General features: G+C 39.8%; 3 long non-coding RNA genes across 3 annotated transcripts; 1 reads left to right on the top strand and 2 right to left on the bottom strand.

The window, feature by feature from the left end:
• Window positions 1-5,560: 5,560 nt before the first annotated feature.
• On the bottom strand, window positions 5,561-11,117 carry LOC139422983 (uncharacterized). Its single transcript, XR_011635781.1, has 3 exons — window positions 10,750-11,117; window positions 10,106-10,237; window positions 5,561-6,192 (listed from the first exon to the last, which is right to left on the bottom strand). It is a non-coding gene; the product is annotated as an uncharacterized lncRNA (long non-coding RNA).
• Window positions 11,118-11,484: 367 nt separating this feature from the next.
• LOC139422984 (uncharacterized) lies at window positions 11,485-13,136 on the top strand. Its single transcript, XR_011635782.1, has 5 exons — window positions 11,485-11,706; window positions 11,778-11,828; window positions 12,228-12,280; window positions 12,369-12,437; window positions 12,773-13,136. It is a non-coding gene; the product is annotated as an uncharacterized lncRNA (long non-coding RNA).
• Window positions 13,137-14,055: 919 nt separating this feature from the next.
• LOC139422985 (uncharacterized) lies at window positions 14,056-18,276 on the bottom strand. The gene is made up of 2 exons (XR_011635783.1): window positions 18,112-18,276; window positions 14,056-15,008 (listed from the first exon to the last, which is right to left on the bottom strand). It is a non-coding gene; the product is annotated as an uncharacterized lncRNA (long non-coding RNA).
• Between the last annotated feature and the right edge of the window lie 806 nt (window positions 18,277-19,082).

The raw sequence follows: 19,082 nt of genomic DNA, 5'->3' as shown, positions 1-19,082 counted from the left end.
CTGGCTTGCTTCTGAAGCTAAGCAGGGTTGGTCCTGGTTCGTACCTGGATGGGAGATAAGATGCTGCTGGAAGTGGTGTTCAAGGACCAGAAGGAGGCACTCTTTCCTCTGGTCTAAAAAACAAATTAAAACAAATATCCCAATGCCCCAGGGCAGTGATTGGGGACACTGCTCTGTGTAGGGTGCTGTCTTTCAGGATGGGATGTTAAATGGGTGTCCTGACTCTCTGAGGTCATTAAAGATCCCATGGCACTTATTGTAAGAGTAGGGGTGTTAACCCTGGTGTCCTGGCTAAATTCCCAAGCTGTCCCTCATATCATCCCCAGCTTACAATTGTCTCATTCATCCCCCTCCTCTCCTCTGTAAGTATTCCCCAGGTCGTTGTTGTAAATGAGAATATTTTCTCAGTCAACTTACCTGGTAAAAAATCAAATCTGGCAGAATGCCCAGAATATGTTCTATAAGTTAAGATAGGAGATGGTGCCAGACACATGCCGGTACCAACCCTACGAACTATGCCTATGTAACATGTCTATAACCAGTATTTAAGGAATTAACGGGACTGCCCCGAGTAGAGCTCCTGATTGACATGTGTACTTGGTGCATTGAGTTGGTTGGTACCTTTCCAGCACGCTGATAATAATAATAATAAATAATAATAAAAGTTGATTAATTTAATATTGACTTTGAGTGTCCCTAAGTAGAATTTTGACAACAATTTGGCGTCACAATGTTGATGATTGATGCTGCCTGCGGAGCTTTCCACTGGGGGTCTACGAGGAAAACCGGTGGTGCATTTTATGAAGCATGAGGGACATTCCCCACTGACCAAAAGACGATGAGATCCGCCCAGGCCAGACCCTTACAGTGGGCTGCCCAGGAGGAGACACATCATCTGCAAACAATTGAGGGACGGCAACTGATAAAATCAATCAAATTAAGGTGAGTAACGCATAAAAGGTACCCATAGTCTTATAGAGAGACGGCTATTTACTAGTCTAATGAGAAGACTAGAAGAGGGTGTAATGGTACGATGAAAAGCCCCGCTGACAGCTGTCTGTATGCATTTATAAGAAGTGACTACATGGGCCGCAGCAACTAACAATAACACGAGGTGTTAATATCTATATATAGGAGATACATATGGTAACGACAAGAGAATCGTTGAAGATGCACATGGGATCCTCAACACAGGGGTACCTCAGGGGTGCGTGCTCAGTCCCCTCCTGTACTCCTTGTTTTTGATCCTTGTGTATTAGAAGTAGTAGATTGAGATGATCTTCCTATTGGGAAGAAGGGAGTCCTAGTTGAAGGAAACATATGGAGACTAGTGAAAGTAACAAAGCGAATGGTAATTGGCTTTCAGATAGCACTCTAATAATGCAATATCTTAGTAATTTGAAGAAGTAAATGTTTTAATACAAGATCACATGACGAACAGAGGTATGAGGGTGCCATCTTGTGTTTGGGTAAGAGATAAGCCTCCAGTGGAACAATAGATCGTACACACTGAACTCAAACAGGCTGTAAGGAACACATTGGGGGTAAGGGACACAGTGGGGAAATTTGGGACAGAGGTATGAATAATTGAATAAGACAGATTTTTGACAACTTATTGCTCAATTCTATAGTTTGGGTAGCACAAATGATTTAAGTAAGAAGGTAATGTCATCTAAAACAATAATCTGTTACGTGGAACTGTGTCTAGAAGTAGAACCAAGTAAAAATGTAGGTACCAAATATTGAGCTGATAAACCTGCACCAACTTTTTGAAGGTCCTAGCAGATGTGTTAAACAACAGATTGACATTACAGGAGAGGGGCTCTGGAATTGTTTACTTTAGAAGGTTTAGAAGGCTTTAGCCTAATTCAGCTTTACGGGACACCGTATCATTTGATGTGTCTGAAGTATAATTCTGTATACACATGGTTTTATTAAGACTTCCTTCCCAAGATGCAGTAAACTCAATTAATGGTTAAGAATTGTTAAGACTGATTAAAATGTAGCGTAATGAAAACTATATACATGTTTATTTTATTTCTTCCAGCACTGATGGAATGGCCGCTAGCAAGTTTTATTTTTACATTTAACAATAATTCTCTGTATTACTCCCTTTGAAAGACTTCCTGAGGAAAGGATGCAGCTTAAAGGGCACACAAAGGAAAATCTCTGAAGTATCTAATGTCGGAGTTTTGGTTGCACACATGTAAATTCTCGTGATAAGAAATGTACTGAAAAACCCAATGTAATCCTGATACACAACATTTTTTAAATGTTTGAAATATAGTTAAATAATTTGGTGTACTTTGTGCATTGAGTTGGTTGGAACCTCTCCAGCGCACTAATAATAAAGGATGATTCATTTAATATTGACTTTGAGAGTCCCTGTGTAGAATTTCCACAACAACCTATAGTGCTTTCAGAAAGTATTCATACCCCTTGACTTTTTCCACATTCTGTTGTGTTTCAGCCTGCATTTAAAATTGATTCAATTTAGATTTGTCACTGTGTTACGACTTCTAGGAGTAGTGGGTGCGGAGTCAGGCGCAGAGAGCAGAGGGTAAAGGACAACTGTATTTATTCCGGAGAAAAGTAGGTCACGCCAAAACACCAGGCGCATACAATGACTGGCCCAAAAACAGGACACAAACAGTCCGGAGAAATACAAAAATATCACATCCACAAAACGAACAGAGAAACAAGCCCGCACAACAGCCGGCGGGCCTACTGGGTTTAAATAGCCCACAATCAAAACCTAAACACAAAACAGGTGCAACTAATCAGACACAACTAAATGAAACAGAAAAGGGGATCGGTGGCAGCTAGTAGGCCGGCGACGACGACCGCCGAGCGCCGCCCGAACAGGAAGAGGCACCATCTTCAGCGTGATTCGTGACACACTGGCCAACACACAATACTCCATACTGTCAAAGTGGAATTATGGTTTTAGACATTTTTACAAATTAATTCAAAATTAAAAGCTGAAATGTCTCGAGTCAATATGTGTTTAACCCCTTTGTTATAACAAGCCTAAATAAGGAGTAAAAATGTGCTTAACAAGTCACATGATAAGTAGCATGGACTCACTCTGTGTGCAATAATAGAGTTTAACATGATTTTTGAATGAGTACCAGATCTCAGTACCACACACATACAGATAATTGTAAGTCCAGCAGTGAATTTCAAAAACAGATTCAACCACGAAGATCAGGGAGGTTTTCCAATGCCTCACGAAGAAGGGCACCTATTGGTAGATGGGTAAAAACAAATCATACATTGAATATCCCTTTGAGCATGGTGAAGTTATTAATTACACTTCGGGTGGTGTATCAATACACCTAGTCACTACAAAGATACAGGCATCGTTTCTAACTTAGTTGCCAGAGAAGAAGGAAACCCCTAAGGGATTTCACCATGAGGCAAATGGTGACATTGAACAGTGTTCAATGGCTGTGATAGGAGAAAACTGAGGATGGATCAACAACATTGTAGTTACTCCACAATACTAATCTAAATGATATAGTGAGAAGAAGAAAGACGGCACAGAATATTCAAAAATATGCATCATGTTTGCAGTAATGCACTAAAGAAAAACTGCTGCAAATGTGGAAAATAAATTAACTTTTTGTCCTGAATATAAAGCGTTATGTTTGGGACAAATCCAACAAAACAAATCACTGAGTATCACTTCATATTTTCAAGCATGGTGTTGGCTGCATCATGTCATGGGTATGCCTGTGATCGGCAAGGACTAGGGAATTTTCTATGGAATAAAAATAAACGTAATAGAGCTAAACACAGGCAAAATCCTGAATCAGGAAAACCTGGTTCTGTCTGCTTTCCACCAGACACTGGGAGACAAATGTACCTTTCAGCAGGACAATAACCTAAAACACAAGGCCAAATATACAGTGGAGTAGCTTACCAAGACAACATTGAATGTTTCTAAGTCACCTAGAAACAGTTTGGACTTGAATTTTCTTGAACATCTATGGCAAGACTTGAAAATGGCTGTCAAGCAATGATCAAAAACCAACTTGAGAGAGCTTGAAGAATTTTAAAAAGAATGTGTAAAAATTGCACAATCCAGGTGTGCAAATTTCTTAGAGACTTACCCAGAAAGACACATAGCTGTAATTACTGCCAAAGGTGATTCCAACATGTATTGACTCAGGGGTGTGAATACTTATCTAAATTACATATACAGTGCATTCGGAAAGTATTCAGACCTAGAGCTGGCCTCTCGGCCAAACTGAGAAATCGGGGGAGATGGCCTTGGTCAGGGAGGTGACCAAGAGCCTGATGGTCACTCTGACCGAGCTCCAGAGATCCTCTGTGGACATGGGAGAAATTTCTAGAAGGACAACCATGTCTGCAGCATTCCACCAATCAGGCCTTTATGGTCAAGTGACCAGACAGAAGCCACTCCTCATTTAAAGACACATGACAGCCCACTTGGAGTTTGCCAAAAGGCACCTAAAGGACTCTCAGACCATGCCAAACAAGATTCTCTGATCTGATGAAACCAAGACTGAACTCTTTGGCCTGAATACCAAGTGTCACATCTGGGGGAAACCTGGCACCATCCCTACGGTGAAGTATGGTGGTGGCAGCATCATGCTGTGGGGATGTTTTTTTAGCAGCAGTGACTGGAAGACTAGTCAGGATTGAGGGAATGAAGACTGGGGCGAAGGTTCACCTTCCAACAGGACAACAATCCTAAGCACACAGCCAAGACAATGCAGGAGTGGCTTCGGGACAAATCTCTGAATGTCCTTGAGTGGCCCAGCCAGAGCCCGAATTTGAACCCGATTGAACATCTCTGGCCTGAAAATAGCTGTGCAGCGATGTTCCCCAACCAACCTGACAGAGCTTGAGAGGATCTTCAGAGAAGGGCAGATACTCCCCAAATACAGGTGTGCCAAGTTTGTAGGGTCATACCAAGAAGACTTGAGGCTGTAATCACTGCCAAAGGTGCTTCAACAAAGTACTGAGTAAAGGGTCTGACAACTTATGTAAAAGTGATATTTAAGTTTAAAAAATGAAATAAAAAATGTGGAAAAAGTCAAGGGGTCTGAATACTTTCCAAAATCACTCTATTTCCTTTTCAAAACATTAGAAAAAAAATCTAAAAACATGTTGTTTTCACATTGTCATTATGGGGTATTGTGTGTAGATGGGTGAGAAAATATTTAATCAATTTTGAATTCGGGCTATAACAACAAAATGTGAAATAAGTCAAGTGGTATGAATACTTTCTGAAGGCACTGTACAAAATACTCTTCAACTGACACTTCTTTTAGTGATTTCAGATCGTATATCAATGTGTCCAGGAAAGCCTATTTTAAGAGCATATCTGCTAGCACAAGTTTAGTGCTGTAGTCTTGTGTTCAGAAGTTTTTTTGCATCCATAATTTTTCATCTTAAAATGCTCATGTGTCACTTACCACACTGACACTTATCATGCTGTTATACACAGAATGAAACATGGCAATATCCCCAAATCATACAACCCATTCCTTTTCTTTATCCAGTGTTCAATAATTTGCCAAAAAAAGCATCAGAAGAGTCTCCCTTTTAATATCAATTCATTACAATAATTCAAATAAGGCAATATGTATAATATTAGACAATATATGAAGACAACATACAACAGATAGACAACAATTACATCTGCCTTAGATAAGGCTCTCTACGTTATGAAAATTATATCAAAAACATGGTTTAGATTAAATTAGGTTCGATAACAATCTAAACAGACTGGCTGGTGGAAATATTGGAATGTTACCAAAATGTACAGTTGTCTGGTCATCTCCTGGTCCATGACATAAAGCTTTTTATCCAGTATTCTTTGTACTGCAGCACAACATTGCAATAGGGTTGTTTGCAATACAGCATGAGAGAGAGAGAGCGCAGATAGAACCCATGTGTGTAGGCATACCTTGATTGGTGTAATAATTTCTTAATTTTAGAAGCTTTTCTATTCAGATACAGTGGTCAGTCAGTGATAGTGAGCTACAACAAAGAAGCTGTGTGTAAGCTGTGTGGGACTCATAGTAGGGGTGCAGAATCAAGGGCCTGTACTCGAGCAGCAAAAAGCAAGACATGCTTCTCAACTGCTGTGTTGATTTCCTTTTGTGAGGCACGTGGATTCTTCTGCACAAAGTCTGCAATGCTCTGGATACATTCTTTCTGTGAGGACAGAAGTAAAGCAAGCAGGTCAGCAAGTGTCTACCCAGACACATAAACATGAACCACATGAACACTACAGTCAGGGCCGGCTCTACGGGTTGGTAAAGCCGGGCATGGACACCCCCCAGTTTTGATTCCCCATAAACATAACAAATGGTATATACCCGGTTTTGTCAGGCCTGCCAGAGACACAGACCGGGACAGAGGCTATATGCCGGGTGTACGCTCATGATCTGAGGAGGGGTGAGGGAGAGGGTATGCAATAATGTAATATTTAGTATTTAAAATAAAAAAATGCATTCAATTGGGCACCTAGCCATGCAATGTCACAAGGTACTGCCTTTATTGCCTTGTTTAGGAAGCTCATTGGATCCCAGGGTCGGTTGTATTTTTTTACAGAGAGGGGGAAAAAGTTAACTTTTGCAGACAGCGACAGCTAATAATAGCCTAGCTAGTAGTTTCGTTAAGTTTTGGTAATGGCGCGTTGAATAATTATAGCTAGTTGGCTAAGCTTTTATCAGCATAGATATCCAAAAATGGCTGGGCACTACCAAGAGCAAAAAAACTGATGACCACCATGTCGAGAGTAGAGGTTGACTGATTAATCGGAATGGGCGATTAATTAGGGCCGATTTCAAGTTTTCGGAAATCAGTATTTTTGGACACCGATTTGGCCAATTATTTTATTCATTTTTTACACCTTTATTTAATCTTTATTTAACTAGGCAAGTCAGTTAAGAAAACATTCTTATTTTCCATGACGGCCTAGGAACGGTGGGTTAACTGCCTTGTTCAGGGGCAGAACGACAGATTTTTACCTTGTCAGCTCGGGGATTCATAAACATCAATGCCTTTCTTAAAATAAATACACAGAAGTATACATTTTGAAACCTGCATATTTAGCTAAAAGAAATCCAGGTTAGCAGGCAATATTAACCAGGTGAAATTGTGTCACTTCTCTTGTGTTCATTGCACGCAGAGTCAGTGTATATGCAACAGTTTGGGACGCCTAATTATGTAATTACGTAATTATGACATAACATTGAAGGTTGTGCAATGTAACAGGAATATTTAGACTTATGGACGTGACCAGTCAGATAAAATACGGAACGGTTCCGTATTTCACTGAAAGAATAAACGTCTTGTTTTTTCGAGATAATAGTTTCCGGATTCGACCATATTAATGACCTAAGGCTCGTATTTCTGTGTGTTATTATGTTATAACTAAGTCTATGATTTGATAGAGCAGTCTGAGTGAGCGGTGGTAGGCACCAGCAGGCCCGTAAGCATTCATTCAAACAGCACTTTCGTGCATTTTGCCAGCAGTTCTTCGCAATGCTTCAAGCCTATCAACTCCCGAGATTAGGCTGGTGTAACCGATGTGAAATTGCTAGCTAGTTAGCGGGGTGCGCGCTAATAGCGTTTCAAACATCACTCGCTCTGAGACTTGGAGTGGTTGTTCCCCTTGCTCTGCATGGGTAACGCTGCTTCGAGGGTGGCTGTTGTCGATGTGTTCCTGGTTTGAGCCCAGGTAGGAGCGAGGAGAGGGACGGAAACTATACTGTTACACTGGCAATACTAAAGTGCCTATAAGAACATCCAATCGTCAAAGGTTCATGAAATACAAATGGTATAGAGAGAAATAGTCCTATAATTCCTATAATAACTACAACCTAAAACTTGTTACCTGGGAATATTGAAGACTCGTGTTAAAAGGAACCACCAGCTTTCATATGTTCTCATGTTCTGAGCAAGGAACTTAAATGTTAGCTTTCTTACATGGCACATATTGCACTTTTACTTTCTTCTCCAACACTTTGTTTTTGCATTATTTAAACCAAATTGAATATGTTTCATTATTTATTTGAGGCTAAATTGATTGTATTGATGTATTATATTAAGTTAAAATAAGTGTCCATTCAGTATTGTTGTAATTGTCATTATTACAACAAACAAAAAAAAGTTTTAAAAAATTGACCGATTAATCGGTATCTGCTTTTTTTGGTCCTCCAATAATCGGTATCGGCATTGAAAAATCATAATCGGTCGACCTCTAGTCGAGAGTGATGCCAACTGACCAGCCAGCAGGCCCCACCAACATCAGTGTTCTTCAAAGATATGGCGGGCCTTTGTCAGCAATGCCTACTGTGCTGTTGGCACTGAAACATGACTAACATTTTTGGGGAATCTACAGCAATGTGTGAAAATTCGTTCTCCACCCTAAAGAACATAGTCAGTGAACACAGAGCATGTTACATCAATGAGAAGCCCATCTTATCCAGCTAGCCTTTGAGATGGACCTCATATTGCTCAAATGAACAGCAAACGTGGTTTCTAAAAACAGATAAAGCAACACCTCACGGCACAAAGCCTCTACAGTGGGGAGAACAAGTATTTGATAACCTGCAAAATCAGCAGTGTTTCCTACTTACAAAGCATGTAGAGGTCTGTCATTTTTATCATAGGTACACTTCAACTGTGAGAGACGGAATCTAAAACAAAAATCCAGAAAATCACATTGTATTATTTTTAAGTAATTAATTTGCATTTTATTGCATTTAGATTCCGTCTCTCACAGTTGAAGTGTACCTATGATAAAAATTACAGACCTCTACATGCTTTGTAAGTTGGAAAACCTGCAAAACCGGCAGTGTATCAAATACTTGTTCTCACCACTGTACCTTATTTGACCTAGATAGTTTGTGTGTATGTATTGATATGTAGGCTACGTGTGCCTTTTTAAAAAATATATGTAGTTCTGTCCTTGAGCTGTTCTTGTCTATTAATGTTCTGAATTATGTCATGTTTCATGTGGACCCAAGAAAGAGTAGCTGCTGCTTTGGCAACAGCTAATGGGGATCCTAATATAATACAAAAAAATAACTGACAAGTATATTTTGCCAGGAAGGAGAATGAAAGGTTGAGAGGTTAAACACAGCATCGAGGAGACTGCAACTCTTCTAAGCATCTTTTAGATGTATCTGTGATTCTTAATGTAATCGATTGCTTTTACGGGTCTAATTGCTAATGATATAAAGCTTTGAGTTATTTGAAGGGTATAAGGACAATGACCAATGTAGCCTAATTGGTTGTGCTATGAGGTGAGCCCTGGCGCAGTGCTCCTGTTGTCCTGGCTGTCCACTTCAACATCACATGCTTTCTTGTGTGCAAAATGACATGTGTTGTGTATATGGCTGCATTTCAGATAGGCCTACATTTTGTATGTCTCAGTATTAGGACCAATACCATGTGTAGTCTACTAAAAGAAGCAGGCAAACGTTCACTCTTATCATTCATTTGTCAGTCATTGTGTGATAGTATTGACATCACCTTTACAGTAGCCTACGAAAACGACACACAGCCTACTTTTTCACCCCCCTCCCTGCTCTCTTGCTATAGTGTGTGTGTGTGTGTGTGTGTGTGTGTACGTGTGTGTGTGTGAAACTGTGAGAAACTCTCCCACACAGAAAATATTGTGCACCTGGAGAAGTGGCAGCTTGGTTATGCTTATTGCGTAGTGTCACAAATTCAACAACAATGTAGCCTATAGTTGTAATGATTGAAGTTCATGCTATGAAGCCTGTAAGAATCTTTGATAGCCTAGTGGTGCTCATTCTGTCGAGCTGATCTGTGTGTGTTGGTAGGCGCAAATTATGTGTAGGCCTTAGACAGCTACGGCTGCATTTCGGATACACTAGTATGTCTAGTGGGGTGCATATATTTCTTGTGTTATTATATACAACAAAGGTTGTTGATGTGTATGACCATGGACTTAAAATGCCCCCTTAGGCATGTCATCCTCGAGCGGGGCCTGACTAGAATATGTTTGACAACTTCTGCCAAGATTGTTTAGTATGTAGACTGCTCCTATAGACTATAAGAATTGTCTTTCCATTCTGTTTAATCAATTCACCTTAAAAGCGTCCACTTCTCTTTGTCCTGTGAGACGGTTCATGAGCTCTCGTGCCACCTGAATGCCTGTGATGGCCGTTAAGATCTCCTTGTCTTTTTCGCTGTCTGAACGGAGCCAGCCCAAAAGCGCTAACTGGGAAAAGAGAGGGCAGGTTAGCAGCTGAGTACATGTTACAGCAACCACATCTTTAATCTTACAGCACAATTCTTAATGCATTTTTCAGCCAAACGAAAGCCCTGCCCTCCCACTTAGTTTATTATAGCTGAGCTATGGGGCTGGAGAAATAAATTAAACTCTCAAATTCAAAGACGGGCCTATAGACGCAAGAACTGACATTGTTTATAACCATCTGAGTAAAACAACCTTGTATTTTGGGACATAATGGAATAAGAAAAATGCTATATGAAGTACGCTGCCCGGTTTTGCCAATGAATGTAGCGCTAGGGATATCATTAATTTAAATAGCCATTGAACAGATCAAACAGGCTCTAACCAATAATGTATATGCCTATGACCAGAGCCATGTATTAAGATACATCTAAATATAGCTATGGCTCTGACTAACCAATCTATCTGCATGACATTATATCTATTATAATTTGTAAACTAAATACGTCCAGGCTTTATCAATCGAAAATACTGACCTGCTGGAACAACTGCGAATTGGACATTTCACCTGGCCTCGATGATCCGGACATGTTCAAATATTTTACGTAAAACAAATATACAAGCTACTATAACAATAATTCTGTAGATATGTAATTATCCAATTAAAATGAACAAAAATGTAGTCTCAATCTCAAGACTCACAGGCCAAGAACGAACCCCGTGTATCCACTTCCTGTTTACATTTAACTACGCTACGTCGTGTGCTAAGATCTGCTACGCAAGTTACCACCACCTTGTGGCTATAGCGAGAATCTTACATAGTAATATATAATAATAATATAATTAAGCAATAAGACGGAGAAGCCCCTGACTGCAGTGTGCAGTTCCGGTCCGGGATCAATGTGGGCGGAGTCAAACGCGTTTAACCGAACCCCTCCTTTCGGGTGACCTAAATAGTTTTGTTCACGTCGAAGGTATCAACGTCAACGAAAGCGAGTCTTAATCGAATTTAATCTAGTTACATGGATAAACACATTGGACATTAGGTGTTAGTAAATTTAGTTTTGCCTTTGTTATTGTTTGTTTACTGTAAAACGAAGTTGCTCATTGCCGCTCTGATTCTTTTCTAGAATTACAATGCGTTATAGCTGTTTCATTAACCACTACCTCTATAGTTATTCAGTATAAAGTCATAAGTTTGAAAGTTGTATGTCAAAGTGTGTCTGTTCATATTTGAACACATTTAACAGATACTGAGGCCACAAGCTAGGGAGATTTTATTTCTAGATCCCCTCCATGGCACTGGCTGGAGAGAAAAGTCGCACCCAACCATTCAGGTTTTTCGGGCACCTGGTTTCATCCCATCTGGATAGTGGTAGTTCAGTTTAAAATTTTTACTTTTTCTTAACTTTCACATACACTGTGTTCACAGAAATATTGCTCGAATCTTGTCCCCTGGACCTTGGAGGACTTTTGGTGTGGATGATGTTCAGGTCAGATATTCCTTTAAATGATTCCACTGAACCATTCCTTTATTGAAAATTGTACCTTGTTCACACCACAGGGCCTACCAACGCAAAGTTTCTCAAACAAATGTGGGGTGTTTGTTTTGATGGTAAGATGCTGGTTATTCAGTATTTTATATTAGTCCTATTTTCTGTTGTTATAACATATGAACAATTATTATTTCTGTGCTTGCACACTATTGTGGTGCCTAGTTCTCCTGCAGAACTTTCCATGTCGTATGTCTTTTTTAATTGTACCTTTATTTAACTAGGCAAGTCAGTTAGTGGGTTAACTGCCTGTTCAGGGGCAGAACGAGAGAATTTGTACCTTGTCAGCTCGAGGCAGCAGTTACTAGTCCAACACTCTAACCACTAGGCTACCCTGCCGCCCCAAAGTCTTGAACATTATACAAACTTTTCATTTGCTTCCTTAAAATCATTTGTTTCACTGTAGCCAGACTGACCTGAATCTATTTTATGTATGTAATGTACGTCATTCACTCACTAAGGTTTGAAGAAGTGAGGTTGAAAGATCGAAAAAGGAGGCGAAAACAAAACACAGGTAGGAGGTATCATATGATGAGTGGTATAGTCTTAAACCAATGTTTAAAGACTTAACCCCCCCCCCCCCCCCCTCTAATATGTTTCAGGATGATGTATATGACTCTCCCCCAAGAAGTCACAGCATGTCACATCAGCCTCCAGCTCTGCAGGATCAGGTACTGTATAGACTATTAGCTAAAGTAAGGTGCATTCCTGTACACACATCCCTAGAGGTTCCCTTACATTACTTAATGACAACAATCTGTTTTCTTTCTAGACAATGCTGAAAACAAAATGCAAGGCGAACTGGGAGCTGTGAACTGTGTATGTAGTCTACTGTCTGTAATGCTGAAGGCTTGATGCATATAATAGACTTGTTGAGTAGTTATAGATATCACTGAAAACCTCTTTAGTAATAGTGGCTTTTGTTGGTATGGTGGTATTGTAAAAACTTTACTTGATCACCCAATGAGGCGCAACTCTTAATTTTTATTCTTCCTTTTTCTTCAAGGAAGCAGCAAGGTGGTGCGAACGGCAAACATTTAAAGGCACCATTTCCCTCCCTAGTGTAATTGGGATGGAGGGTGGAAGACCGTATTACAACCCTTAAAGAACTACGGTTGTATGATGGCCTGGATGAGGAGGAAAATATTCTCCTCGAGAAACCATTCATGTTCTCGTTCCAGTTACAGAGAGATGATGAGATGTTCTATGTGGAGGCAGTTGACAACAAGAAAATGACTGTCTTTGCCTCTTTTGAGGAGCAGGAGTGAAGCAATTTTTGAGGAGTGGTCAAACCTTGTTTTTGTTTGCTGTGTTAATTGTTTCATTTGTTAATTGTGTTATGTTGTTTATTAAAGATGACTTAGAAGTCACCCGAGTCTCTGATCTCTTTACTGGAGCTGGTATAACTTAATGTACAAAGCACATTCAGCTTGCCTATATGGTATAGTCTGTCTCCATTCTGATGAGGAAAGTAAATAGCATTATAAATCAGGATAGCTAGTAACTGTATATTTATTCTCAATTAAATAATATAATTAAAGTTATAACATTTATCAACGCAATTTTAACAGTACATGACATACATAACAAGTCTGTTGTTCACCGCAACAATATCAGTAGCTTGTCTCAAATATAGCATGAAGCTAAAAGTGTTTCAACATATGTGCTGGTACCACTTTATATAATATTTCTTACGATCTTCAAAAAGGAAATATGTTTGTATTCAACGTGTTCCTTGCACAAACGTGTGTGTTTGTATTCAGTGTGTGACTGTCAAACCTGTGGAGGACATTAAAAAAATACAGTGGGCAGGGTCAAATGTTTGACTCCGCCCACATTGAGCCTCACCCCAAACTGCACATTGCAGTCAGGGGTACATTGCCAACATACATAATCAGTACATACACACAATATATAGGTCTAATAGTACAGTGCAAATTACAATACATTATACAGTATATAAAATGTCTGTCTCTTCACAGTCCCCTTTGTGCAGTAAGGCATTATTTTATCTGTTTTTTGAAATAGGTTTTATTGCTGGCTTGAGTTACCTGGGGTGGCAGAGATCCATGTAGTCATGGCTCTATTTGAAATCTATTTTGGACAGATTTTGGCGAGAGATAACCCTCTTGCTTCACCTATTCCTCTCTGATAGGGCGTAGGGTCAAGGGGTCAATTTGGGATTGGACCATTAGATTTGTCTACTGTCTGTTGCTGACTGGCAGTGTCTAAATTACTCAGGCATTTCTAATTGACTGTATATTTCATGAGCATTAAATCAAATCAAAGTTTATTGGTCGCATACACAGTTTATTAGATGTTATAGCTGGTGCAGAAAAATGTTTATGTTACGACCTAACAATGCAGTAAGAGTACACCATTTCTATTTTTAAAAGTATTATACAAATATAAGATGCCATAACTTGACCTCCTGTGACACGTAAGCATATAATAGTATTAACTAGACCTTTTACATAATAGTCAAATTCACTTCCCATACTGATGATAAAAGTCTTTAATCCAAAACACTCAACAGGTAAATGTAGCTAGATGAAAGTAAGTATTTTACAACAATGACCAGAGCAACTGGTCTGCTCAACCCAACAAACTCACTGGCCAGAGATTGACTTAAACATTTATCATCATCATCAGTGGTATCCAGCTCAATGAAAGAGCACAGTGCATTGGTACTGTCATACAGTTCAGAACAATGGCCATTGCTTAGGACAATGACTGCACTTACTCAGCTGCAGATTGAAAGTAGTAATCTGACTAGTGAATGATGAATGTAACACAATGGATAACGCTGTATTATCCACATAACTAGAGGTAGCTACAACAGAGGGTGTGGAGACGGAAATAGTGTTGGTTATCGCTCTGCCTTAGGTTTGGAGAAAGTTCCTAGTTGCTTTGTGTTCACATCTTTCAGCTGGTCTAGCTGTCTCTGTCCGCGCCGGTAAAGGTATTCTATGTGCATGACATCAGTCTTCTTGATGCTGGAGTTCTCTCGGAACTCATCCCGGATCCTGGGTAGAAAGCCTGGCTTGTCCTGGCCAGCACGCAGGAACTGGCGGTACAGAGACAACACCTGTTTTTGCAGCTTACTGTGGCGTGCCATGGTGTGGAACACAGGGCAACAGCAACACAGTTGGCAAGGGAGGACGACTAACCGAAAGATTAAGCAGTCTCACCGTTGACTAAGTCACAAATGCATCAGAGTGTAGATGAAGTGTCTCCTAAACCTATGGGGGAAAGACATAGTTGCTGGTGAAACAAGGATCTTATCTGGCCTTGTTATAAATCTTCTCTTATGGTTATAGCTAGGTGTATTGCTGAAGATACAACTATAACTGCTGTCCAAAATAATGTATTAGCGTCATGACAATGCCTCTTCCCCCTCAGGAGGCTGAAAATATTTGTCATGGGCCCTCAGAAAGTAGTACATCTGCATCACTGCTTGGTATGGCAACTGCTTGGCATCCGACTGCAAGGCGCTACACATGGTAGTGAGTACATCATTGGGGCCAAGTTCCCTGCCATCCAGGACCTCTATACCATGCAGTGTCAGAGGAAGGCCCTAAAATGATCAAAGACTGCAGCCACCCAAGTCATAGACTGTTCTCTCTGCTACCGCATGGCAAGCGGTACCGATGCACCAAGTCTGTAATCAACAGGACCCTGAATGGGGCGGCAGGTAGCCTCGTGGTTAGAGCGCTGGGCCAGTAACCGAAAGTTTGCTAGATCGAATCCTCGAGCTGACACGGTAAAAATCTGTTGTTCTGCCCCTGAACAAGGCAGTTGACCCACTGTTCCTAGGCTGTCACTGTAAATAAGAATTTGTTCTTAACTGACTTGCCTAGTTAAATAAATAAAAAACAGCTTCTACTCCCAAGCCATAAGACTGCTAAATAGTTAACCAAATAGCTACCTGGACTACCTGCATTTAAAGTTTGTCCAAAAAGGCTGACTCATCACATACGCTGCTGCTACTGTTTATTATCTTTCACTTTATTCCTAGCTAAACAGTGCATTCAGAAAGTATTCATACCCCTTGATTTTTTCCACATTTTGTTACGTTACAGCCTTATTCTAAAATGGATAAAAAAATTACAAAAAATCAATCTACAATACCTCATAATGACAAGGCAAAAACAGGTTTTTAGAAATGTTTTAAAATGAAAAATTACACTTACATAGTTTAATTTTTTTTATTTCACCTTTATTTAACCAGGTAGGCCAGTTAAGAACAAGTTCTCATTTACAACTGCGACCTGGCCAAGATAAAGCAAAGCAGTGCGACAAAAAAAACAGTTACACATGGGATAAACAAACGTACAGTCAATAACACAATAGAAAATCTGTATACAGTGTGTGCAAATTAAGTAAGGAGGTAAGGCAATAAATAGGCCATAGTGGTGAAGTAATTACAATTTAGCAATTAACACTGGAGTGATAGATGTGCAGATGAGGATGTGCAGGTAGAAATACTGGTGTGCAAAAGAGCAGAAAAAACAAAAAGACAAAGATGGGGATGAGGTAGGTAGTAGGTTGGATCGGCTATTTACAGATGGGCTGTGTATAGCTATACCGATCGGTAAGCTGCTCTGACAGCCGATGCTTGAGGTTAGTGAGGGAGATACAGTGGGGCAAAAAAGTATTTAGTCAGCCACCAATTGTGCAAGTTCTCCCACTTAAAAAAATGAGGCCTGTAATTTTCATCATAGGTACACTTCAACTATGAGAGACAAAATGAGAAAAAAAATTCCAGAAAATCACATTGTAGGATTTTTTAATGAATTTATTTTCAAATTATGGTGGAAAATAAGTATGAAGTTGTAGAAACATCTCAAGGATGATCAATGGAAATAGGATGCACCTGAGCTCAATTTGAAGTCTCATAGCAAAGGGTCTGAATACTTATGATAATAAGGTTAATGTTTTTTATACATTTGCAAAAAATTATAAAAACCTGTTTTTGATTTGTCTTCATGGGGTATTGTATGTAGATTGAGGAGGGAAATTAATTTAACACATTTTTGAATAAGGCTGTAATGTAACAAAAGGTGGAAAAGGGAAGGGGTTGAATACTTTCTGAATTAACTGTATGTACATATCAACCTCAATTACCTCGTACCCTTTGTACAGGGTCGGTTCCAGGCATAAGCGACATAAGCAGTCGCTTAGGGCCCCCAGCTGCTAGGGGACCCTAAGGAACTCCGTCAGGGTCTAAACTTACTATTTAGACTAGAGTAAGAATAGTAGAATACACCAGGTGAAATTTGGAAATTTGGTTGTGCATCAGCTGTTTTGCACTGACAGTCACTCAATTAGCCATGTCTGCTAACAACTTTTAGATTGTTAGTTAGTCTAGCCAGTTAACTAAACTTGTAGTATTCATGGCCGAATACCGACCAACATGCAGGGCAAGAGCCCAGGGGCCCTGACCTCCAGGGGGCCCCTATTCCTTTTGTAAGTCATTCTCACTAAGATATCATATTAACAGAAGTCATTACAAAATGTGTAGAATTGCAGGAAATCAGCTTCAAAACTGCAAAAATGTCTCTCCACCGATGGCAAAATGAGTAGCATTGCAGGAAAACATACATTTCTCTCCACCATCAAGAAGGGGGCCACTATAATGTTTTATCATGAGGTGGAGGGCCCCCCAACCTCATTTTGCTTAGGGTCCCCAAAAGTCTTGAACCGGGCTGCGCTTGTATATAGCCAAGTTCTCTTTCATCATCATGTATCTATTGTTCCTTTTATTATAATGTGTTTTACTTTTCTATTACTTCTCCACGTCCCATGGCAAAATGTGTAGAATTACAGAAAATTAACTATAAAACGTACAATTCTCTCCACCGTCAAGAAAGGGGGCCACTATGTTTTACCGTGAGGTGGAGGACGGCGCTTGTATATAGCCAAGTTATCTATTATTACTTTTATATTACTTCTCCCAAAAAATATCTCTATGCATTGTTGTGAAGGGCCCATAACTAAACATTTCACTGTTAGTCCACACCTGTTGTTTATGAAGTATGTGAGGAATAAAATTTGATTTGATGACAGCCCATGAACCTTATTATCCCTGACGATTAATAAAGTATGGACAGTACAGCAACAGTATTATATCAGTGAGTCACATCAATAAAATCGGAGAACTTCTAGCTTGCGCGCTTTCTGACTGACCTATACGAACAACAAAGAGGAAAACTTTACAACACATTTTACATATAGACTGATACCCGAAACACCACAATATGGGTTAAAGTCAATTAGCTAGATAGCTAGCGTATCTTTACAGGGGTAAGTTAGCTAGAACTGCTAGCTAGCCAGCTGACCTACCTTGATAGTCAGTGTCAACTTCGAAAAAAGCTTCGCTTGTCTTTAACAAAGAAGTGCGTCTCATATCAACTCTGAACCTTTCATTAATAACTTATTTAGCTACAACTTAAACAGCACGAGGAGAATATTGCTAACACACACTACCACAGATGAGCATAATGAGCCAAACTTTTTACCAGATGTGTAAATCTGAAGCATCCGGTTGGCGTTACCACTCACCACCAAATATGGTGATCAAAGCAAGCCCAGTGGCTGGCAGTGGGAGAATATGGAGCGAGATGGATTTTGGCCGACATACTGCACATTTTATCATCGATGAAATATTTGATCTCAAAACAGTTTTCTGTTCCCAAAACTATAATCTATTAAGAACAGAGTGGACTACGTTTTGTAGACTTTACACTTTGCAAAAGCTTCTAAAAATGTGCGTTGTTTAGGAGTGCAAGGGCAAATTGAGTTATTGCACATGCGCCCTTCACAGAAGAAGCGTTCCCTAACGGATATATGCAAATTCATGCTAGAACCCGCCAATAGGATCTCGCTAGCTCTTGCTTGACACGGCCCACTATGATTAATTTGCTTCTGTTGGAAACGAGTCTGTGGTCTATCTTGGGTTCGTTAAAAAAAAATCTACTAGCCACTAGCTAACAGTATGACCTTAATGATAACTCATGTTATGTTCATGTTACGAAAGCCAAAGACGACGGTACTATTGCTTTGGGTATTACACTTCCCTCTATTGGCTTGATTGTCTCACTTCTCAATGTTGCTGTCAGCTCAAATCAAATTAAAGTTTATTGGTCACATGCACTGTGAAATGCTTACTTGCAAGCTCTCAGAAACAGTGCAATACACATTTATACAAACAAATACACAGTAAGTGATAATGTTTGTAAATATTTACACATAATAAGAATATACAGACCTACCAATGAATTTGGCTAAAGTGAGTAGGGACATGGTAGAGTAGC

The sequence above is a fragment of the Oncorhynchus clarkii genome, chromosome 12 (genome assembly GCF_045791955.1).
Source record: "Oncorhynchus clarkii lewisi isolate Uvic-CL-2024 chromosome 12, UVic_Ocla_1.0, whole genome shotgun sequence".
Lineage (NCBI taxonomy): Eukaryota > Metazoa > Chordata > Actinopteri > Salmoniformes > Salmonidae > Oncorhynchus > Oncorhynchus clarkii.
The sequence above is the reverse complement of the archived record's forward strand: the minus strand, read 5'-3'. Positions and strand labels throughout refer to the sequence as shown.